The sequence below is a fragment of the Bombus affinis genome, chromosome 2 (assembly GCF_024516045.1).
Source record: "Bombus affinis isolate iyBomAffi1 chromosome 2, iyBomAffi1.2, whole genome shotgun sequence".
Classification (NCBI taxonomy): Eukaryota; Metazoa; Arthropoda; class Insecta; order Hymenoptera; family Apidae; genus Bombus; species Bombus affinis.
In genome coordinates this window covers 17,577,527-17,602,566 of record NC_066345.1, presented here as the reverse complement: position 1 = coordinate 17,602,566, position 25,040 = coordinate 17,577,527, and the positions used below count along the sequence as shown (strand labels likewise).

General features: G+C 44.6%; 1 protein-coding gene across 2 annotated transcripts in view; it reads left to right on the top strand.

Moving 5' to 3' along the window:
- The window catches only part of LOC126928789 (frizzled-2-like), a 126,441-nt gene that overhangs the window by 12,577 nt on the left and 88,824 nt on the right, over positions 1-25,040 (top strand). Inside the window, exon 1 of one of the 2 annotated variants that reach the window (XM_050744559.1) lies at positions 22,170-22,813. The exons of the other annotated variant lie outside the window; for it this stretch is intronic. The gene's annotated coding sequence lies outside the window, so the exon portion shown is untranslated. Of the gene's footprint in view, positions 1-22,169; positions 22,814-25,040 lie in introns of those variants that run through there. 2 annotated transcript variants of the gene reach the window in all.

The following is a 25,040-nucleotide window of genomic DNA, read 5'->3' as shown; positions in this document are numbered from 1 at the left end:
AACTATCTATCATATTCGCATAATTTTACATCCAGAAGAGATATACTTTGCTATTTCGCGATATACCTGATATAGCTGCGCCAAGTAGAGACAAGTAAACACAGGAAGCGTTAAGCTAAATTTCCTTAACTATTAAAACTTCATTAGTATAAAGCGATGTATCTTTATTATACTTTGAAAAATGTAAAAGAAGCTCAAGCTTCTAGTAACTTTAAATTGATTCACTTTACAGGTCGTTTTACGTTCATCGAAGGTTTACTATTTGGTTTCTTTAGGAACGTAAAGGATGTGATCTTATATCAGTAGATAAATCTCGTATAACGATAATTCCAACGTAACGATTTTATCGCGATAATAACAATGTTTGACGATCGGTTTACCATAGCCTGCAATCGGTTTATGTCGGATATAAAACTGTAGCATACACTTTACGATCGCGTATGCGTCTTTTAAATGCAAATATTTGCCGTTATCACTTTCCGTTCCACTACGACATACGTAACTAAAAGCGAATAACAAAGCAAGCAAAACATCGTTCTTACATCGAATATTCAAAAACGAGCAATTTCCTCTACAAAGTCGTATTAAAATGTTGAACAAATCACCGGCTCGAGACTTCTAATCAATTAATAATTCTCGGTTCTCGTCATGGAAACAAGATAGAGCTTAATGTTTGTAACCGGATTGAATCGTTGGCGAAGGAAGGCCACCGGTAACACGCGATCTGCGAAGCAAACCGAAAGAGTATTCTGGCATAATATCCCTCCCTGAAGCAGAACCCTTAATAACATGGTTGCGGTACAAGTCGGATCCAAGGGCAAGATACGAGAAGGTAAAAAGTTAATCGTAGCAGAGAAGAGAATCGAACCAGCTTGTACAGGAACGAAAACGAGATAGAGGGAGAAAGAGAAAGCTTCCGTCGAGACAGTGATTATGTTAATCGTTACGCCAGGTTCCAGGTATTGATAACGGTATATTGCGACGGCAGCTTGAGATCCGTGCACCTTGCAGCAGATTATACCTGGCTAACTCGATGGTAAATAGAAACCTTACGCGATAACGAGCGCCGCGTTTCGTCTCGGAGGCTTCATCAGGTGAATTATCAACGCGGCTTGGTATTCGGTGAGGCTTGGACGTCCGTCCGTCTCGCTTCCACGATGTCGTAGAACCTGTTTATCGAAGCGTTTAGTTGGAAGCGGTAATTCTTGCCGAGTATTAATTGTAATTATACCCCCGGCGCTAATTGCACGTTATTAGATAGCGGAGTGGCTGGCAAACAAACGCCACGTTGGTTGCCTGTTCGTCCTCGTCCCTGTCTGCCGCCTGGTTTGACATGTTAACTCAAGACATCAGGCTCGTTGCATGAACCAGTCCACGTTCACTCGACTTCGCGCGGTATTTCTTCAACCGTTTAGTGGAGTACCATGGTAATTTAATGTTTGACCAGGCTGGTTACAACATTCCATTAGAGCGAATTAGTTGGGTTGTAAATTATATTTTCTCAAGTGTATGGATTTCTTTTATAAACTGATAATCCTATTTTTAGATAAGGCAGAGTTTGAAGTACACGAACGAGTTCGACGTTGTCGAATTTTTTCTCTCTTTTTTTTTTAAATAAGAAAAGGATCGAACCGTCCGATCGTGATACACGTTTCTTGATAATTTTTAGGGGACTGACCTCTGTTTCCTTTTCGTTCTTCGTATCTCGGAAAGAGGCGTTAAACACAGTGCAGATGTTCGACAGAGTATTCTACATTTTCACATACATACGCTTGTGCGCGCGAATGTCATTTTATTCGAATAAATTCGAACGATACTTTGCGAGTAAACAAATTGTCTTGCAAACGAGGAAATAAAATCTTCAAATTTTCACTACGACCAAAATAATCTTTCACGATACGCGTGTCCCTTACAGACTTTTTCTACGTTTCCGATCGAGGTATTCGATTCCATGGAACAAGCCCGTGCATCTGCAACCAAATCTTTCATCGGTTCCAGTTCGTGGTAACGCCGTTGGGAAGCATCAGAATTTTTATATTTCAAATATATATTCACGAGCAGTGTGTGGACCAATGAAGGGTCGTACCTTATCAGCTCGGACGGGTCATTCGAGCGAGAGAACATCGAAATATTGCGCATCGAGTCGTGCACGAGACCGAACCACGCCATCGGCGTAGAATATAACGAGTCTCCCGTCGACCGCCCCGTGGAAATTACATTTTCGTTTTGAAATTCAATGGCGTTTCGAGTTTACCGATATGGTTCTCTCTCGACACGTCAACGATACGTATCGCGTAATTGCGCTTTGCTCGTGTCCGTTTTCGCTAAAACCAACTGTTATTGGATTTTTCGATTGATTCCAGGTCGGTTGTCCGCTGGATACCTCGCGGATGGCTCGTGTAATTTCATCGATTCCCGTTATCATAATCAATCTATCACGCGATTTCACCTTACACAGGATTAAGTTGTTACGCAGAACAGCCATCTATAATAACGTTGAATTACTTTCATATACGTGATTCTTAGCTAAAAAATTAAATAACTAGGACGAGCTACAGTCGAGAATACGTCGAAGACAATCTGATTATTATTTCTACGTTATTCCTTTAACATCGTTTGAATTATTCATATTATTCGAAATACCTTTATCTCGTATTTGCAAATTGCAATTTGATTATTTTACGCGGAACATCGATTATCAATTATTAACATATTCTGTCGTTAGCAAATTAACACAGGGAATAATCGCAATATGAAAATATAAAATACGTAACACCGATAAATAAATGAAGCAAGGATTCGCGTAGGGAATGAAACGTTAAGATTATTAATACCATTCTTCGTGGCACAAGGAGACGAACACTTGATCGAGGAGCAGCCTCGGAAAAGAAGATCACGAGACGTAACTGGATTACGGAACCTCGAGTATCCTTTATATTTCACTAGCGTATTTTCTTTTTTCTTCCGCCAAAGTACGCTTGCGACGGGTTAATTTTCTCCCACCCCCTTATAACGTTCATCGCTCGTGTTTCATCCTCGATTCTCGTTCTTTTCACCGTCTCTACATGGAATGCACGATGAAAAATACAAGACGCGAATATCGATATCAATACGCTATTAGTAGTTACACTTGATCAAGGTTTGCTCATTTCCACTGTGAAATAAGGAGAGAAAATTGAGATCTTTATAAATTCAATCACTAATGTTGGAAATTGTACGTAGAAATATATATCTTTCATTATTCGAAGAACGGTTAATTACTATAACGATTTGTCGATAGGTATATTCGTGCTTCTTCGACATAATTTTATCGTTAACATTCACACCGTTCTCTTATCTGTGTCCCCAATGGCGCCAAATTCATCAAACCACAATCAAAGTAGCGATTCCGTTGCACCCCGACTAAATCTAGTCATCTAAATTGACATTCACGGCGTAAAGATTCGGATACGAGCAGATAATATTGGCGCAGATGTTAGGTCGCATTTGAGCACCGCTGCAAATCAGCATGACAAAGAATATGGAAGGAACAGTGTAGCAGTGGCCTCGGAGGCTCGGTGTACGCTGCAGCTCTCGGTACGAGCAAAAGGGTGGTGTGTGGCCAGCGAAATCTGTCACCCGGATGTCAATCAATATTTCGAGGGGTTCCAGTAGGCCGCCCCCTAACCCCCTTTTCTGGCTTTCCCTTATTCGAAACCCTCTGCCGTGTGCCGTGTACTCTGGTCTCTCGACGCGTCGTGTGCCGCGTAGATCGACGAACCGAATTCGTCCTGGCGTTCGTGTTTCGCAAGCCCCTCCGCGGTGATTAATTTCCACTAGGAAATTAATCAGATGGAAAGAATTTGCCGTGCGTGGACGCGACGTACAATGATCCGCGCCAACAGATGGGAAGACAACGGGCGGATTAAAGCGCGGCGATGCTCGCCTCCTTAATTTACGACGCTCACGTCCGTTATTAGGGCCGTTTCATAAATCACGACAGGTCGCCGTTGCTGGAATATCGGGTTAACGCTAGTTCATCCGTTATTTACGATCATCGCTTCTCTGCGTCCGATGTAATTCGGTTTATCTTGTTTCTGGCGTGATCGACCGCGAGAAAGGGGTTGATTCTTCCGTAACGAGGACGCGACTCATCACCGTCCATTCACGTAGCTTGTTATCTTACTCTTCGTACCGTAAACTTCTTCCCCCTGTAAAACGACCAAGAAGAACGTTCCCTATATTCGAGACGAAGAACTCGTACGTCTCCTTCGTCGCCCAATTTGTCTTACCGAAAGAGCGATTTTAGTCGCAACGAGCGATCATCTCCTGGTAAACCAACTACCCTCCGACTGGCCCCTCGAGGAACCTCTTTAAACGATCGACCAGCGTACGAACGAGCGAACGCTGGTCTATCGATCAACCGGTGCGTCGAACGCTCTCGAGGCGAGCGTGCACCGAATAATTACGACACAGATGTTACGGGCGTTTCGAGCAAAGCGGAGAAAGCGACGCTAGAAGAAAGGGGGTTGGGTCTTGAACGCAGTCGGTAATTTTCAAATTATATATATACATACATATACAGAGACACAGAGAGAGTAGGACTCTATGCTCGACACTACTGCACCACCCCTCGACTCCATCCCGCTCCGCCCCGCCCCCTCTCTCTCTCGCACTACTTCAACATCGTCATAACCGTTAACGTTATCTGCGGAGAATATTGCGAGCCAGTGGAAGGGGGCCGGGATGAGCTGTTCCGCCGCCATAGGGAGGAACACGCAGCCCGCGTACATCGTGCATGTCCCTCAAAATAGAGTTACAAACTGTAACTACGTTTCGGTGCATTACTGCCGCGTTGGGTGCACGCGGGGGTTGGGCCCGATGCCTCCGTCGGAATTCGCGGGGGCGCTCACCATGCGAATCGATCGCGGTTACCATGCTTTTCACCCGAAAGGGGGGTTGTGGCGGCCGTACGCGCTAAGTTCGAGAGAGAGAGAGAGAGAGAGAGAGAGAGAGAGAGCTCTAGGCTTCGGCAGATCGTCGCTTCATGAGCCACTTTAAAATTTAAATGGACCTTTTGCCGCGATTCCTGGCACAACAGTGTGCGTATATTACCTAGCCGTCCCTTTGCCACCGGCGTCACGGCCAAGAAAGACAATATGCGCCGACCCCCGATGAAAGTACAAAGTTACGAATCCGGATCAGCTCCGTTCCTCGTTAGTTTCGAATTTATGCAATATTCATCTTGGATTTCCACTCCTCCCCGCCCCCGTTTCCTTCGTCAGCTTGCGCGCCGCGTTTAAATTGATCGTATTAATGTCTCTGTTGAATCGCGAGAGCAGAGCGGAGGCACGAATAATTCGCTTCGAGAAAGCGGATCTTATATTCAACCGAAGCTCTCTTGTCGGGGTTAATTTCCTCCGATCTCGTATTTTAGTTCTTTGCTCTATTATATAGTTCTTTGTATCTTTTTGTTATCTTGTTCGGGCTGCGACTTTGTAAAAGTGGGCGAATCGACCGAGTCGGTTTAATTTAGTCTTGGCCATTTGTTTCGAGTCGAATCGTCGTTCAAATACGTGTCAGCGCAGAAACTTTAAGATCTTTATATAGAAGATATAACGTACTGGTGGAATCACGAATGAAGTTAAAATATCAAAATTAGTTGCGATTGCAAAGATCGAATTTACATCTGAGAAACAGACATAACCCTAAAAACACGCTATGATAAATATAACGAGGAAACGCTGTAACTAAATTCACTCCATTAAACGCGGACATTCTTGACAAATTAAAAGCAAACAGGATTGGGCTGGAAAGGCTATTATACGTCATAAGCAGATTCTAGCGGTGTATCTGCCGATCAACGATCTCTCCTTCGGCGAACCCATCCTTTCGCCCCACTTTTCAGGAAGGACCACGCTCGTAGTTTGGGTTACCATTCTCTCGTGTAAGAGGATTAAGATATTACTCGAGCGTGGCGGCGTGCAAGCGTCATGAAAACACGGGCTTTAACACGCTTTATTCGCTTCGTGAAAATTCACGTCTGAAAGTGCAACCCCCATCGTGGCTCCCTCTCGTGTCTGAGGGTTTACGCCGCGCGGAAAAGAGGGTTGGCGAGCATAAAATCGCTCGTGTACACGCGCGTGCATACACCTACTTGCGTCCGCGCTCTTCTTTCAATCCCTGACTTCTCGAAACGGATTTCCTACTCTCCCACGCGCCACCATGCATTTATTGGAAATGTTTCTAACGATTTTAGTCAGATTTCCGAGATTCCAGAACGAGCCAGGGGAAAACCCTTTCGCGAGATGAGGATTAAAATTTCCTCTCTATCTTATAGAGATTTAAGTTTTACGTCTATATATGTCAATACGGTTAGTGTATTTAATAGCTTTTTCATAGTTGTTGTAAATGAAGAAACATCTCTGATACTTGACAAATTTTACTAAAGGTACTCGTTTGAAATATTTTAGGCGCAATTGAAATGGTATAACGAAAATAAATTAGAAGATCGTACTTGAATCTCGATAAAAATTAACGCTAATTTTATCAAAAATATTTAAAACGAAAGTGTCTTCGTAATTGCAAAGGAAGAAGATGGAGGCCTATTGCGTAATTGGATGTTAATATGAATTCACCGAAAGGATCAAACAGAAATCCGTCCTAGGAACAAACCAATTACCATCGCACTGGACAAAGTGTAAATTGCAAGTCCTAAAATTCTGCGTTCGATTTACTCTCCTCGTTCGTAAGATCCGAAAAAACGATCTCTTAAATATAATTCCTTATAAACAACCAAAACCACGATATCTTAGATACGCGAAAATGGAATGTTGCATTGAAAGTGGAAACGAGCGAGTCGTGTTGCGTTTCGTTTATCTATCGTCGCTCTTCCTGCGAATGCATTAAATTCTCACACTGATACGCGTCTCGGTGGAAGCAAAGCCGTTACAGGATGCGTACGACGGTTACGACGCAAGAACAACGATGTCAACGACTACGACTACGACTACGACTACGACGACGACGACTACGACTACGACTACGACGACGACGACGACGACGACGACGACGACGATGGCGGCAGTGCTTTGAGGGCGCGGAGTGCCGCTCTCGACGTGTCATACGGCGCTCTCTAACACTGGCGTAGTGCCGTCTCGAATTATTTGGACCGTTCTTTGTCTCACTCGTCGATCCCCCGAGAATTTTTTACGGCCGGGCTCAATGTTCGTGTTTACCCCTGGAGACGTATTGACGTGTCCCAGCGACGAATCACCGAGATTCGTTGCGCCTGCATTCCACCGAAACTTGCGAAAAATCTTCGCCCGTAACGTTCCATTACACGAGACACGTACAAGGAGGAGGAAGTAGAAAAGCAAGTACGTTGAAGATACAAGGATGAAAATAAAAGATAGAAGAGGAAGAGAAGGAAGAAAAAGAGGAAAAAGTCGTTGGAAGCTACGCCAATGGCACGCTAGCCGGCAATAGCGCGTGGCGGCGTCGACGACGGGGCTGAATTCCCCTCTTCTCGTCCAGCCCCTTCTCTTCTTCTTTCCTTAGCACTGCCACCCTTGGCTGCTGCCCCCGCCGAGTCCGGCACAGGGCACAGTCGTACTACTTTGATCGGCACTCAAACATTTTTACTACCCACCCCCTAGCTGGTTGCTAGCTTCTGCTGCTACAGGGCCTCCTCTAACGGGGAACTGGCGCTCGCCGCGCGTTCCTTGCCACCAACTAATTACAGCGTGGATCAAAGAATTCATCGACGCGACTTTCTTTCGCCCGTGTATATATTCGTGTGGTTCGTACCGATGTGCGTACGTGCGTGCACGCGTGCCTGGTCTAGCATCCGTTCGTGCGTCGATGCTGCGAGAAAAGAATGGCGCAAGAAGGGCGCGAAAGAGCGAGACCACGGCGGACTCTTGCACCCACACGGTGTGCGCACCCTGTCGCCCTGCGTGCTACCTGCACGCTTCGCGTCTGACTACTCCTGGACATTTTTACCTGTGCGTAATCCAGATTTATTCAAAAACGAACATACCGAATTATACTTTACGCGATAGAAATAAGTTTGGCAATAGAACGAATCAAATTTTGCACGCGTCGCAAATTACAAGTTATCCGGTGGAAAGTCCTGTTACAAAAAAATGTATAGTCTATATTTTGTAACTTGTACCGTTAGTTCTCACACAGTACATACAGTATACAGTATCATGTATAAATTTATTTTTGTCAGATTTTTATTACAAAAAAGTCACTCGTCTAACGCGATAGTTTCGAAAAACTCGGAACAAACTTAACGAAACCACGGAACAACGTTACAATTTCAGAGAAAAGCAACAGATGAATAATTAGATACTCGAGGCGAATTCAAAGCTGGAGGTTTCTCTCGGTTAGAAAAACGGGAATGGCGATGTCGGTAAACATGAGATTAGGTCAGTGCAAAGCAAAACGGCCACGCTGGTGGATCTCGTAACTCGGAGAATAAAGCCTGGACATTCCAGCGCTGGCGCGCCAAACGTTTTTCCCTTCTGCCGTGTGTTCCACATTCATCCCCTGGGACATTGACGAGCAATTAACAATGGCAGCGAATAAATCCGTCGCGCGATTCGTCCGCGGATGCACGCCAGTGATAAATAATCCGACCCGTGATAAAGACACCGAAACTGTTTCTGCGGCAATGGTTGCTTTTGAGCCGTCTGGTTGAAAAACGCGGTTTGAAATTGCCGGAGAGTAGCGAAAGGTTGGTTTTCAAGAACCACCACCACAGGCGTACACTACCGTGTTTCATTAATTCTAGAATAAAACGGGACACGGCCAGAGGAGCGGGGTGATGCGGGGATCGGGAGTGGCTTTGAATTTACCCTTTAACCGAGGCGACTTTTTCAACAGGATCACGTCCGGATCGCAGAGATTCGTTTGGCAGTTTCGGCGGGTCGGGAAATCAGGCGGTCGCAAACGAATACTCGATCGCGAGAATGATTTATTCAGAAACGTCGATGTCCGTTGGTCGGGCGCGTGCCATAGAGAAAAAGTGGAAAATAGAGCGTTCGTTCCGCGAGATCGATGCCTCGGAATCAATTTGAGTAACCAAACACGAAACGCATTATTTTTTCGCTCTTGCTGCTACGTGTCGTTTTTCTTTTTTTCCTTCTGATGGCTTGTCAGCGAGCTTGTTGAACAGAGTCTGTTTAATGAACGTCGACGCACGCCTCTGAATGATAATCAGAGTTTTAGATTACGTACATGTTAGGAGCGTATCGTGCCACTCGAGATATATGTACATACGATTGTTTCGAGAGTAGACTGGTGAAAATGTTGGTTAGTTTCTGCTGCGTAGGTTCGCCAGCTCATTCGCCAACGGTTGAGCGAGTCAGAGACCGATGCTTCAGATGCTGCTTCAGCAATTTTCACCGTTCGTCCGCTATTCCACGGGCGACGCAAGCTGCAAGTTACGCTTGCGTATTGGTGGTAAGCGAAATAGATGTGGCGGCATCGAGAAATGCTCAGATTTCTCGTCGTATTATTTATAATTCTTAAGAACAATTAAAACTGGTATTACCGATGATTATATGGGAAATTGATAAACGAATTAAAAGAAGGGAACAAGCTTTTAACATCTGTACTAAATTCTTAAAAAAACGGTTCGCTACGAATCTATAAAATTTCTATGAAAGATCATGAATTCATCGTCCTGACTACACTGGGAGCCTGTCGTGGAAATAAAAGTATAGAATGATTTATCGTCCCGTTGCGATGCGAGGTTTGCCTGTTTCTTACGTTTAATGGAAAGTTTGGGTCAGTGGAAGTTTAGAGTTTTAAAAAGTTTAAGCTTTCCGTTTAAACTTCCCGCGCTGTTCAGACGTAAAAAGTTGCAATAGTAGATCATTTATCTCTCGTAAGTTTAAACAGAAAATATGGTTTAAGCCACAGAACGAAAATCGGAATTAGCTTTTATATTCTTTTGTCGTTTAAACGATATTTCTTAGTCAAGCTCGACAGACGAGTAACGTTTAATTAACGAAGATTCATAAATCGTCCTTAAATTTCTGTTTCGATCGACAAATGGTATTTCGCGTATCCGTCTCTCGAAACAATGCGAATTCAATTTCCTCGTGGCGTTGTCAAACACGTACGGCAACGTTCTGAAGACAAATGTTGCAAATCAAACCGCACATCGTAACGCATCGCTGTCCGTGCACAATTGGCGTCCATAAATGAAACGAATCACTCGTATCTCCATCACAGTTAATCCGCAAACGTTAACCAAACGATCGTCCCATATTTCAACGAACTCTTCTATTCTTTCGTTGCAAACTAACTCGATGGTTGCCATCATCGATCCTTCCCGCTTTGACGATAATTTCAAGATCTTTGTCTCGCGAGCGTTTCACGCGCTTCTCAATCAAGAGCGATCTCATAGATGACAGTACGAAATGTACGAAAGTCGATCGATTCCAGAAGCTGCGAATCATGGATAATTCCATTAAGCAGGAAGTTCAAAGAGAAAAAGTCGGTCGGCAATGGTCGTCCAAGGTTTAAGACATTGTAATTTCTTTATGATTGGTTTGCGTGTTATATTCCTGAAGCATAAGCTAATGAGAACCTTTTGCCGGTGAACGCGCGAGGAAGATCGCTCGTCTGTATCGAATAATCGTTCGATGAACCATTTCGCGAGCTCACGAATCACTTGGAAATTTCTTCGCACGGTTCTTCTCACGAACGTCCAAAGAGACGTCGCTTCGAGACGGGGGTGGCTCGTGAGATTCGTCGAAAAAGAAACGCAAAAAAGGGGCGACGTCGGTGACAGGCGGCGGACAAGGGGGAACACAAGGAGAATACGCTTTTTTCTCGGTTCCGTCCGTTTCTTACACACGACGAAGCGAACGTCTTCGGTCCCGATTCGCTTCGATCCTTGACTCGAAGTTTTTTCCGGTCGTGTTTCCGTTTCCAATGCTTGTTTCATCGCAACTCTACCACGTCGGCGATTCGATCTCTGATGGGAGAGGCGAGCAGGGCGGACGAAAGGAGAACAGAAGCGTGGCCCACGGGAAATTTTCGAATTGCAACGATTCGAGACGAGCGTGCTTCTTCTCGTGGAAATTTATGTTCTATTATCATAGACGCGATATATTTGAGACCTACGCGCCTCGTGGTCGATCCGATCCCACGGTAACGAAGGGCTACTTTTAACAGCAAGCAGTTACGCATAAATCGTTTTGGCGAAGTTACCAAGGTTGATGGCGGAAAGTTAGGTTCATTATAATTATCGATAACGATCGAATTTCTACTACACGATAAAAGTAACGTTATTTCTATATCGTAGACTCATTGCAAATATTCACGAAACGTTCGTGTCTGTGTCAGCACACTGTTCGTCGTACGCTCCTAAACTTTCGCGTCAATCTATGGAGAATTTTCAATTAATTGCGTTACTTAGAAATTACTATCTCTTCTAACTCAGCACATTCTTACCGTTTCCTTTCTTACGTTATCACCAAACGATAAGCATAGCTCCCATTTCGCTCAGGTATATAAACTACCATTGCCACTCGTTGATGACATTCTAGAACGAATATCATTTTCAAGATCCAATTATCGGATATCACAAACTATCGATCGTATCTTTCCTCGAACAGGTCTACTCATCGAAAAAGCTGCATGAAATCTACCTCTCTGTATTCGATGCACCTAAAAAACTAACTCGAACTCCAACAAAACTCAAGTGCGACAATTTCAAAGAGTTTCACACGCCACGAGACTCTCCACTGAAAAGGCAGGCCAATTTTTCGACGTTCCTAATAATGGTCCGATATCATTCGCAAGTTTTATCACGCGCAACATGCTCGTTGACTCGTACGTGGCCACGAAAAGATATAGCTGTGGCTGTGAAGCCTCGTCGAGAATGTTTGCGATTCGCCGGTGCTCCAGGGTGTTGCACACTCGCGATGTAGCGGCATACTCGACGATCTTTCGTCGACAAAGAGGCTTCGGTCAGCCTCGCGCACCGGCTGGTCCTTCTGGCCACTCGAGTCGCTCTCTATCGCGCTGTGGAACGGTTCGAAAGGAGAGGAAGCGACGCGTGCATAAAGAGAACCATCGAGGAACGAAAGAGAGAATGAAACAAGCACGAGGAAGATGGAGAAATTAGAGAGTTTCATCGTAGGCACGCGGAACGTCCACCGCGTCCGATGCAGGAATAGAAGAGAGAGAAAGAGAGAGAGAGAGAGAGAGAGCAGGGGGACCGAAATCGTAATTGGATTCGAAGAGGAGCACGGCAGGAGGAAGCGAGGCAACGAGGCGTAGACGAAGAGAGTGCACGAGCGGAAGGGAGGATCCTCTTCGGCTTCATTGGCCGACCCCGGCGATGTCACAAAGTATAATACGAACTAATTACCCCGTCGTCGGCAAAGCTGTACTCGACTGCCACTCCGGGACAATGAGTGGCCACTTCCGCGATGTTTTCTGCATACGCGGCATCGGAAGCAAAGGCTTCTCGCGGCACGGCCGCGAAAGAAACGCGGCTACGGGTAGGAGGAGCACACCTCCGCCCCTTCTGAAAGCTTGCTTCAGAACGACAGAGAGAGTGAGACAGAGAGAGAGAGAGAGAGAGAGAGGGTGATGAAAAAAAGCGAAGATGGAGAAGATGAAGACGGAGACGCGAGAGAATGACAAGGGACGACGAACGAAAACGCACGCTGATAGAGCGACAAAGACAAAAAGAGGAAGAAGAGCTTCTTTTTGGTTGATTAGCCCCCGCGACATGGAACACAGCGAGCCAGGGCGGAGTACACCTATCGTGACGCGTTGTCACAAAGCCCAACCGCGCACCGTCTCTCTCTCGTAAAGATACCGCGGAGGGATAAATCAAAGCAGGTACCATCCAACGTGCACGATGACCATCGTGCGAATCTCCGAGGGAAAAATAGCGGTAATTAGCCCCTTAAGCACCCGTGCCACCCATCGTGCGTATATCCCGTGGCTGACTTCTACCGCCATCGTATGTATCGCCATCACCATCGGCACATCACCATCGTCGCGTACCGTAACCGACCCTCCTCCCACCGATGGGCCGGGGTCCCTCTTTGTAAAACAGAATGTACGTACCACCAGTTCGACGACATTATCGTTGTATACTTGCCGCTGTGCTACTACGTGGGTGGAGAGTCGGGACCTATTTCCCTCCCCGCGGGTTGGCTCGGTGCACACCGTGTCACATCCATGCCCGACGTCATACGCGCGCGTTTGGTCCCCTACGAAGCGAGTGGGTACGTGGCTGATGGAACGACGAGGCTAAGGGGGATCGACGGGGGCGTGTAGCCGAGGAAACTTCAAAGCTCCCGAAACGATTGTTCGGCAACGCTCCCGCGTGTTCCTCGTGTACCTCGAGAGCACCAGAGCGTTTCGAGGAGGGGGTAAAGTACCCACGAATATACACCTACCCCTTTGATTACCTCGGCGGTGTACTCTCCTTGGTCTTCTTTTTTTTCTTCTTCGAGCTTCGACAAAAAAAGTAAAAAAGAAAGAGTCGAGTGAGACGGAGAAAGGAGAGGGGAGAATAGAGAGGTGGGAGAGAAAACGCGAAGGAGAGAGCATAAAGTTGCCGGTTGCATACGGTTGGGAAGGGCGAGCCTCTCGTGCCGCGGGAGCGCTAAAGAAAGAGGAAAAAGGGGTTGGAGGGTGGACGAGGACCGTCACCGAGATGAAGAACAAGATGCTCCACATGATGCATCTAGCCAGAAGGGCCGTTCACGCGTATGTACCGCCGTTGATACGCTACGTGTGGCCCCGCGAGAAAAAGCTTCCCGGTGGAAGAAGACCTGCTGATTTTTACGAGCTCTCTCCACCGTTTGACCTGTGTATCGTAGCACAGGTACAAAGTAAGAGGCCGCTAGGCTAGGCGGGTCTCGTAATAATTAATCCAACCCCTCGAACCCTTTAAGGTCCATCGAAGCCACGACGAGACGAACGTGCAACTATTGCTGGACCGTATCGATTTCTATATTTCTATAACTGTTCCTTATTCGTGCGCATATAGTCTAGAAGAACTTGTCATCGAAGTAACGAAACGATGCTTAGCGATTTAGTAGACGCGTCGGTGTAATTTTTACTTTCTGATTAAAGATAGTAGTCGTTCCTTTGTCTGTTTCAAACGCCACTACAGTCGTACCAAGCTCGATTTGATCCATCGATGTAATAGATCTTTGGCCGATAAATACGAAACAGGATGCAACGAAGAAAAAAATGCAACTTCTAAAAATTGACCGGTTCTCCGATGAAGTAGCAACCAATATTAATCTTGGCGAATCTACCGTAATACAAAGTGTACCAGCCATACAAGATACATCGATGCATTATTCATAAGACTATTTCGATTCCACGGATAATCGCCAGCCACTATTTCACCCAGGCAGTAACAAGCTTTCGATGCAACCATACCCTCCCCAGAGCTTATTAATTTCGCGTGCGGATTTTTATGACAATGGGTGTCCGTCGCGCGAGAACCAAGTCAATGCAAACTACGCGGCCACTGTTCCAGTACACAATGGTCACGTACGACTTCAATGCCGATTCACCAGCTATTCATCAGGACGCATCGCGCGCGAGTATGGCTTATCTCGTTTCCTCGTCTTCCATAGTCTAGCCGCGTTGCAACGACTTCCCATTGTACGCTCGCTCACGCGACCAAGCCGAAACGCTCGCGATACCGCACGCGAGAGAACCAAACTGACGGCCGAAGAAGCATTTACAGGCATTTAATCGTATCGCTAAACGAGAATGCCCGAGGAGCATAAATAAGCGTTAGGGTCCCTTCGTCACCCCTTACAGATATACCTTTCTTTTCTTTTTACTCTTTATGGCTGCCGGCCATTTAGCCCTTTAACGCGGTGTGGCTCTAAAGTTAAATTGGCGGGCGAAAGAAAGCTCGATATAAATAAAAATGAACGACTATGTTCTATTACGTTACGATAAGAAGCCATAAATAAAATTTCTTTTCTTTTATAAGCGTGTAACAAATGTTCGCACTATTCTACGGGGTCCAAATATAAATGTATCCACTTATCCGTAACGACGGAGTACCGATACTTCTGTGCATCGACTCGATAGCAGCGAGATTCGCGGTACGAATGTTTTGCCGAGACGATGATCGCATGCCACTTAACGGTGGCAACGAGGTGATTATTCGTAATAAATTGCATTTTTAACTTCCACGTGACAGATAATGAAAAATTAATTCGTTCGTTCGTTCGTGACACGATATCGTTTCTTTTTAATCGTGGATTCTCCATGTTCGATACACTTTTCGTTTTCCACCACTTTTATCTTCAGCCAGCAATAATTAAACCGTAGATATTTATGCATGTTCAGGTTTGTACGAATGCAATTAAAGAAAGATTTGTTTCAACCTACAAACATTGCAACGGATATATCGAATATTTTGTATATTCTTCCATGTCACATAGAATTTTGCAATTAAAATTTTCCACGAACGCATAAATATCCACGATCGAATCCTCATACGCTGATAGCCGCTCCTTCGACGCTAAATTTCCACATACTCGCTTTTATGGAACGTGTACGTCGATTGCTGATGCATTAGTGGTATCGTATCGGCGTCGATAGGTGTGGCAAACGACATTAACGTACGCGCTATTCTTATACCTTTGAAATCAATACATTAATAATCGCCGACGAATATTACGTTTGTTCGTCATCGGATAGATCAATCGTCAACGAGCTCGAGGAGAGGAAAATTTCTTTTATTTGTTCGAACGAATAATAACAGGTAATACAGACTGTATTTTTTCACGCGTCTTGGCCCGTCTATATAACGTTTGATCTTCTTTTCTAACAGGTACGTAACGAACGGTAAAATAATTTTATACATTTTGTTCTAAATAAAGGACAAATGACATTCGCTATATCGCGAAAGGAAAAATTCAGGAATATTTAGGTTAATTGCGGAAACTTGTAATTCCCTGCTTCATGATTTCCATAAAATACCTATCACGAACGTGTCGAGGCTTAGCATTTAAACGAATCGGGTCCTTTATCCTCGTCTGTTTCCTCTGGATACTTTTCTCGCGTGATTCCGCTCGAGTTTGCTCCGCGCACAGAGATACCTCATGCATCGTGCGGCTAAGTAGCCGGTTCGACGGTATAACTCATTTGGTATCGGGCCTCGGACACGTTTCCCTTCGACCCATGCCCCTGCCACTATCGCCGAGAATTACGAGCGTCATTACCATTAGTCGCGGTAATATAGTAGACGCTCTCGCGTCTCTAAACAGATACGGGGCCCCGAGTTCCAAGGGGGTTCTCCTCTCTCTCGGCGTTGTTGGTAGGTCGACGTCTGCCGACGTTGAAAGGAATGCCACCACGAGCGCGGCTGCTTATCGCGTTAAATGGAAGTCGGGCGTGCCGCGTCGAAATATTACGCGCGCCCGCTGAAAAATTGGCTCGATTCGTTAATGCTCCTCGGATTGGGTGGTTTCCTTGTATCTTTATGGGCTGAGAGCACCACTAACTCTATGGAATTGTAGATTTTCTTCGTCGAATGAGATTGTTCGTCTTTCATACATTAGGGAAGAAGAAAGTCTATGGTGAATTTTATCTGCGGAACCGGACCAACTGAATGGAATCGTGGATTTTCTTCCTGCGAACTGATTGTTCTTCTTCGACGAATTAAGAAGGAAGGCGCCTTTCTGGAATTACGTATTATTCACCGAGTAAACCGTGTAACGTCTCTAATTACATTAAATATACGAGTGCCGACAGTTTTAATTAATATAACGAAATAACAGCAAAGTACTAAAATATTCAAACTAACAGAACCCGCAGAAATCCAAATGGCTCGACCCTACGGAGGTTAATCTGCAGCTCCATGTATCACCTCCCTCGTAAGCTCAAAAACTATACGTACCACACAATGCCCCCTTATCCGGCAAATTATCACGTGCTTAATTACGGTAGCGTATGACCTGTCGGCGCGAATGAAACGATGGCGCAGTCTAAGAGACTGCCGACGACGACGCAGGCCGCAATGTACGCGAACAAACGTATCCCCCCGACACAAATGTTTGCGATTGCTCGATTAAAAGGCCGCGAAGAGTCGTTTGTGAGATAATCCGACGAAGAAAAAGGAAAAGGTGCCGCGTACTTGGCCGCGATTAAAACGTTTATCCGCGTTCAGCGAGTTCGCCAATTTGCACCGAGCTTACACTTTTACGAGTTTACGCACGTGTCATCTTTCTTCTTCGCCCCCTGTATTTTTTCTCGTCGCGAGTTTAAAACCACGTACTGGCCAACGATAGTTCTCTCGCCTTTTATTCTACTCTCTTCGTATATGGGAAAATTTACGATTCATTTCGCGAGCAATAATCGGCGGCCACGTGACGCCGCAATGCCGCTGCGAATTATCCCTTAACCCTTGATGAATTGATATTGGCCCAGGCGCGTTTTGCCGCGCTTTTTTCCAGCCGCTGGTGCCGTTGAATATGCAATTGATTACACGACCGATCGGGGAGGCTCGCGATGCCTGCGATTAATTCCGATTCCACGGAACCACCGTTGCAGGCCGCGTGTTCGATTTAACATATTTGATCGATACCCCGTGTGTTCGCTACGCCCGATTATTCCCCCGTATACGCACACGCACAAATACACACACACACACACACACATATATATATCCGATTGCGAATTATCATCCCGTTACTGCCAGCGAAATTTTCGATGTCGACGAGCTTGCATCTTGTTTTCGGAATGAAAAATCGCTGCTTCGAGCTATTTGCGTTACTTCTGTGAAAAAAGGTCGTCGATAAGTTTGCATTGCACGGGAGTCGAGCGGAGTTCGCGGAAAGTATCGGAGTTAGAGGAAGTAGGTAGTTGATGGGTGTTTATTAGATATCCGAGTGTTAAAATCATCGACGTTATCGAATTTGATTCTTAAATTAGAAATACGCGTTTAACATGGCACGTGTGTGCAGATTTAATGTAGCGTGTAACAACTAGTCTTTATCGATGAGCTTTATAGCCTCTGTTTAAATTAGTTAGTAGTTAATCAATATCTGCAACAGTTATTTCGCATAGAGTTGGTCTAATTAGCCATAATGTAGAATATTGCGATAGTTAGAAGAGTGTACGGTAAGTGGAACCTACCTGCGCTGTACGAGCGAGGATTGGCATCGTCACACACGCTATGGGTCGTATGAAATCCCCGGGGTTGAAATTCTGTCCACAATCGATGCTATAACCATCGCGAATTTCAATATTTTAGTTAACAAGGATTCGCTGTATCAACGCTTAAATACTTATACAAACGCTCGAATATTATTAAGTTGGTGGGAAAGTAACGTCAGTTTAGTTGATGTTACTACTTTATTTAATTACGCGTTTAATGTCTGTTGTCTTCTACGATTCCACTCCATTGTTCTGCAAACTTCGAAATTTCGTTGAAAACGACATTTTGAAGATCTTCCGAAGGTTTTGCAAGAATTTTGCTCAGATTTTACGATGTTTTATCGAGAATATCGACGCGTGAGCTATCTAAAATCATGCATCTTAATATCCTTGAGAATGGAAATTACTTTTCCACCAAGTCAATATTTCCCCTCCAGCAAATCTAATAGATACTTTGGCATTCGCTCAAATTTGCACGACGCATAGATAGCTTTCATTAGTAACGAATCTCTTAAGCTACCGGATTACGAGAGAACAGCTGGGTGTTCTCAATATTGAGAAGGCCAGTTACACGATACACGATGTTAATCACACGCTGTACGTCAGAAGCACGCGAGGTCGTATCGACGATCGGTCGCCGGACGTCGTGGGCTTTAATCCCGCGAAATCTCGTCCTGTCTTGTAATACCGATCGACCAGACGTCCTCGCAAAAACGAGTCGGATGTAATTAAGATATTAATAACTCGTTGGAAGAGAGAAGCGTTCGCGATGATGGTCGAACGCGAGGAATCTTGAATCATCGAACGGCCTTGAATCGAGTGGAAGAGATTTTCGTGCGAATCGAACCACCAGAGCGCTCGCGTGTCATCGAGACCGATCGAGAGCCACTCTCCAAACGACATTAATCGAATAATCGACACTCTCCCGAGAATCGCTTGCGAAAAATTAATCGATTACTTCGTGTAAGGTAGAGTTTGTGGGTCTATAGATTTTGTAATTTTCTTTTTAAAAAATTACGAAGAAATTGATGTGTTTTGCGGCTAAATGGAAGGTACAAGCGAAATAATTTAATTCTATTACAATAATTCTATCTTTTAATTCTATCGTAGAATTAAATGGATTATGGAAGTCTCCGGTTAAGGGATGATCCAGTTAAGAGTTAACATAATTTTAGGGTGTCTTTCAGAGTATTCAATTTTTCATTCGACGTTCTATCCAGAGAAATTCCAGAGAAATAACGTTCCTTCGAAACGTTACTTTAAGGTTACTTCCATTAGAAAGGAAACACTACCTGTTCTTGACAAATTTTAAAATTCAAGTGTTCCATATCCCAGTCGCTTTAATCGAATTGTACATACCACATAATTTAGAAATTTTAAAAGAGCATTAAAAATTCTCGATCTTCGCAGAATGTAAAAGTTAATAACTCTTTCGTTTCGCAAGTCAGTTTCCAGTTACCGTAAAAATATTACAACGATATATGTATTTGTTTATTTTATTCTGTATTAGGAGCAGCAATGAAATTTACTGACAAATAGAAGAACAATGCCGGAAACCTTATTTCTTCGGAACTATAAATCTTTCGAAACCCATTCCATACGTTTTCATATCTTCAAGAACGAATTTCTTCACACCAAGAACAGCTAAGCACGTTCGTTCGTAGATACACATAGTCCGCGCATATTTCCAGGCTTTACGCTGCCATTTTTCTTACTGGTGAAGTTTATGAAGCTATAAAGTACGCGGGGAGTCCTCGCAAGACATTACCCTTTTAATTTTACAACGTGCACATTATATGCAATTATTCACGGGCATTACACGGTTACAAGTCTTTGGCAAATCCCTTCACGAACACGTAACATGCGTGACACATGTTTAAATTTCGGTATTCCCTTGCTAACGAGCCGCGATGTACGCTCGAAATTTTATTTTAATTGGCCTAAATTGCGTTGGAGGTAAACGACACGTTTGAATTTTGTTTAACATTTCGGCTAAAATTTCATCTCTAATCGCGGTGGAACCGCGGAGTAACGTTATCAACGAATTTCCGTCGAAACGCTCGTCAACTTTCGGTTTACATAGAATCATTCTGTTGCTATTAAAACATTCAACGCGAATAATATCATTTCACCGATAGGTTTACCATCAGAACGTTGGGTATTCTCATCATCGATTAATACCATTAATAAATTTTCTATATTATTTTTTCTGTATTATTTTCTACTCGGATAATTGAATTGTTACGAAATTTTGAAATATCGAAAGAACAAAAGTCGTTTAAGGGTGATTCGTTATAATTATCGATTCAAACACGGATTAATATTTAAAAATTAAGACCAAAACCTCGTGCAATTTGGTCGACTCGTCGTTTTGTCTCGATCGTACAAGTGGACCCTGCTATTTAAAATTACACGAGATTCGTTCCGTGCCGCTTGTATTACGAATGCTATACCGATTTCGTTCCAAGCGAATCTGGTAGCCGTTTCTTTTCTTTTATTCATCGCACGAACGACGTTGAATCATTATCCTGTCCTGTTTAGCCAATCCGTCGATGTAAATACGAAACTTATCGCGTTTCGCCGTTCGAATACGAACTATGGAAATTTAAACGAATGTATAGCGTACGCCATAATTTTTTGACAAAAAAGAGAATTGAGAAAAAGGAATATTCATCGAAATTCCTATTTATTTGTCGTATATGAGAATTTTGGGCGAAAGGCAAATGAACTAGACTGTCGTTTTTTTATCGTTCTACTCGTCGGATGCAAGTACACAATTCTAACTGTTTGCGTTGAAATTCACTTTGATGATACAAAGAAGCGACGCTACAAAGAGACAAAAGGAAATTCGTCTGGGGCTCGAAGGCGATATCGGGACAAACGCTCCAACATTGGGAGAAATGTATTAGTGATGAAAAGCCATCACTTTTACGTTCATTGTGATTAACGTCTAAGAAACACGTTCCGCATTTGCATTGCAGATTCAAGAAGTATTCCTGGCTCTTAATTGTTGGAAGTTTCACGTTCCATAACCGTGTATCATAGAAAACGGAAAATTATTGGAAGATAGTCAAACGAGACGATCGCTCAGAATTTTACCAAAAATTCCTCAAGATCTCCATTTTCTTTCTTCGCATTCCTCCGTATTTAAACTAAATATTATTGTCACAAACTTTTGACAGAAAAGGCACGTATTTCTTTTCGATTATCTTTTTTGGTTATAGGGGTTTCTTCGAGTATTCTTGAAATATGTTTATCCGTATAAAAAAACATTGATTGCTCGATTCTCTCGAAAAAATAATGGTTCCAAAATTATTGACTATATTTTAGATATTAAACATATCATTAGTATCGTCGCAAACATCTATTGTCATCTATCGTTAACACTTTTCGATCTTGCATCGAATCGCTTATTTCCCTTTCAACTGTGTTCTCTTAAATTAAATTCTTTTAACCAGATGATATCAAATATAGTCCAAGACCAATGTCAAAATAAAATCACCGCAAAGAAATATCAAAATGAATAAAAATCCCTACGGTACTTGCCGGAGATACGACAATAATCGAATACGAAAGTTCAGTGGAACTTGATCCGCGAGACAATCGGAAAGCTGGCCCGTTTCATCCACGAGGACGAGGGTTCGGAATGAAGCGGTTTCTCGACTTGGGAAAGGTCGGAAGTCGCGGCAGATCGATGGCGCGAGGCGGTGAAAGAAACGCATCCGCGCGAAAGGGGCAGTCGCGTACAGGCGATGCGACGCGTCTTTATCGGCGGTCGCGTTTCGTCGCCGTGTGGCCGGATTGCGCGAGCGCTCGAGTACACGTTCCTTGCACGCACACACCGGGGAACGCGCGTGAAAGTATCGCGGAGGAGGAACGCGGGTTCTGTCGGTTCTAACGGGAGAGAAGCTAAAGATAGAGAGAGCAAGATGGAGAGAGAGAAAGTGCACGCTTGCGCGCGTTCGCGCGCGCAGTTCTCGCGAGCGTCGATAAAAGCGAGCGCCGCCGGGCGGTGCGGGCATTTCTCGCGCGCCTTCCAGACCGGCAACCCGGCCAACGCGACGCATCCATTCCTTCGACGTTAGATCGAGTCTTATCGAAACTGTTGCTCAGATCGTGTGCATTAGAAATCGGAGAACAAAGGGGAAGAAATATATCGTGAAAATTTGTCGCTTCGTTTGTTGGTTAAGAGGCGGCTTGTTCGAAATGGACCATTAGTTTTTGTCGTTTGTGCGAGACAAAGGCGTCGAGACACAAAGGACTGGCGCTTTCGAGCGAGATTTCAGGAAACAAACGACCTCGTATGGACCTTCTAGTGGAAACTGTTCAGCCACTGTGATCGTTGTACCAGAGTGGAAGTGTAGAGGGAAAAAGGAAGACGAGTTGCGGACGAAATGAAGTTCGATGGAAGAGAGTAGAGTTGACCGGGACTGAATTATCGATTTCGGGAGTTTGGCAGATCGAAGTGGTTGATGAATCGATAGATCGAACGTTATAGTGACCAAGTTTCCCCGTGCCGTCCGGTGAATCTCTTTTATCGGTCCCATAAATGGCAACTATGACCGGAATCTGCCGTTGTTGACACAGCACGTAAGAAGGGACGCTGCTTGGCAGACGATTTAGCGCTATCTGATCGGACACCGGCTAACAGGTAAGAAATACAATAAGACGAATCCGCGGAAGGTAGATAAGAAACTGCGATCGAAATGGTAGGCCAGCTTCTTCTGGGATGCCTAGGGAGAAGATTGATGTAACACGATGATTGGTTTTCAGCGTAGAAAAGTTGAGATTTGTTTTGGAGATTGCAGCGATTGGAATTATCCTTCGATGAAAGAACCTTTATGGCGCAACTTTGTTCCTTGTATCCGAATAAGAAGATGTCAGACTCGGTTAGAGGTATCGTGCTTGGTTATACAAATAGAAGGTTCGTTCGAAAAACACATTTGATAAATTTGCACATTCGATAGTCTATGCAGTTTCTACGACAGACCACCTTCCTCGGTCGAGAATATATAGAAAACGTTGCTTAGAATTCATAGAACGTAAACCTTCGAACTTCTATATAAACTGAATTCGGGACTCTCGAACCAGAAGTCGATCAATTTGTCTTCTAACGTCACTCATAGAATATTACATCTTCGCAGAATCATCCAAAACAACAAAAATATGTTTCTATCATTAACGATTAATAAAAAGAACAATTTTCGTCTACGTTAAACAGCGATTCGACCCTGATAAACATTCGTAGTCTGCCGGTCTACAAAATGCTCTCGAAGCAATAAATTCCATTATCCGACTCGTTTAACCAAAAACAAATATAGCGATTACACGCTTGGTTCAACAAAATTCCCAAATTGTCCCAACAGTAGGATCCTCGATAGATAGTTACAGACAGCGAAACGTCGGTAATCCATGCGAGGAACGAGCGCATCGATTCGACGCGCACAGTTTCTCGCGTTTGGTTTCGTATACGTGACACGTCCGAACGGAAAAAGCATCTTATCGAGAAGGGTATACGCGTTCTGTCCATCGAAAGAGGGTGACGTCCCTCTTTGTCCATAGGGAGGGAAGAGCAGAGCGTGCCCCCGTTACGGATCGCCCCCTTGTAACGAGCGCTTTGAATCGGACACACTGTCACGTCGTGGAAACACGGCGTCTCTAAGTGGCGGTCCCGCTTCATTAAATTCTGTTATCCGTCGGAGAGCATTGTCCCGCGGCGTGGTCCCGGGGACACCTGGCAGCCCGGAGTTCAACCGACAATGGAACGGTACGCGCCACCCGCGCATTATCTCGCAATTATGCGCGTAGCCCAAGCGTGTTGGAGCGATCATTTGGGCGTGGCGGAAGAAGAGCCACACACGAGCAATCCACTCGTTACCGGGGCATTGAAAGCCCGAAAAACGCATATGCGAGCGCGTCGTTCGTTCGCGATCCGGTGACCGGAGGGCGGATGCGATGTAAGCACCGTGCAGTTCCGTGAAAACATGCTGTTGCATGCTATAGGGACACAGAGGGTAAGAACGTGGATTATGGACATGTTGACATAGGAAGAACGTTGGAAGTAACGCGACTCGAAAGATCGTTGGATGAGAAGACGAGTCATTTGCGTTGCTAATTTCTTCGATATCGTAATATTTTCATTCAAAGAATCGTTGCTCCTTCGCGCGATCCTGTGATTATCCGCAAAGAAAAATACGTTACTATAATATTATCGACGTAATTAAAATTGTCTTTGCCAAAATATATGTTCGCTCAAAGGTTAAGAGGTGATCGTAGATCGGAGATTGGTGTGGAAGCAGGAATAATTAAAAAGGGATTGTTTCTTGGTTAATTCGCTCAAGGGTTTACGTTCTTCCGACGATTAACGCGAGCATTTATCCCTTTGCCATTGAAATTTTCTTCTATCTGTCGCCGAAACAACCGTATTCCACCTTTGATACGTATTACCATCGACCACAACCCAATACCCTGCACAAAGTAAAACGGGCCGTCAAACATGTACATTTTCTTGCGGCCAGTACACTCGATCTCGACTGTCGTGTCTTTATACCCGTAGAATGCTGACCACCAAACGCATTCCGCTCTTCCGAGACCGCTGTAGAAGACATCGATCGAAATTCGACGCCAACGTCGCGGCGATCGAAGCAATAAGGCAGCTCGAAGAGGAGGGGTGGTTCGATAGGGGTTGGAGGGATGGCTTTGATAAAAGGACACCGGGCCCAGGGCGCGGTTTACAAAGGGCGAAAGGAGGCACAGGTGTAGAGAGAGGAGCGGCACGAGGTATCTAGCGGCGCAATTACCTGCCGCCGGAATTACCCACGCGCCTGTGCATCACAATTAATTCGTAATTAAATCCTTTGGCTAGGAGGCGTGGTCCT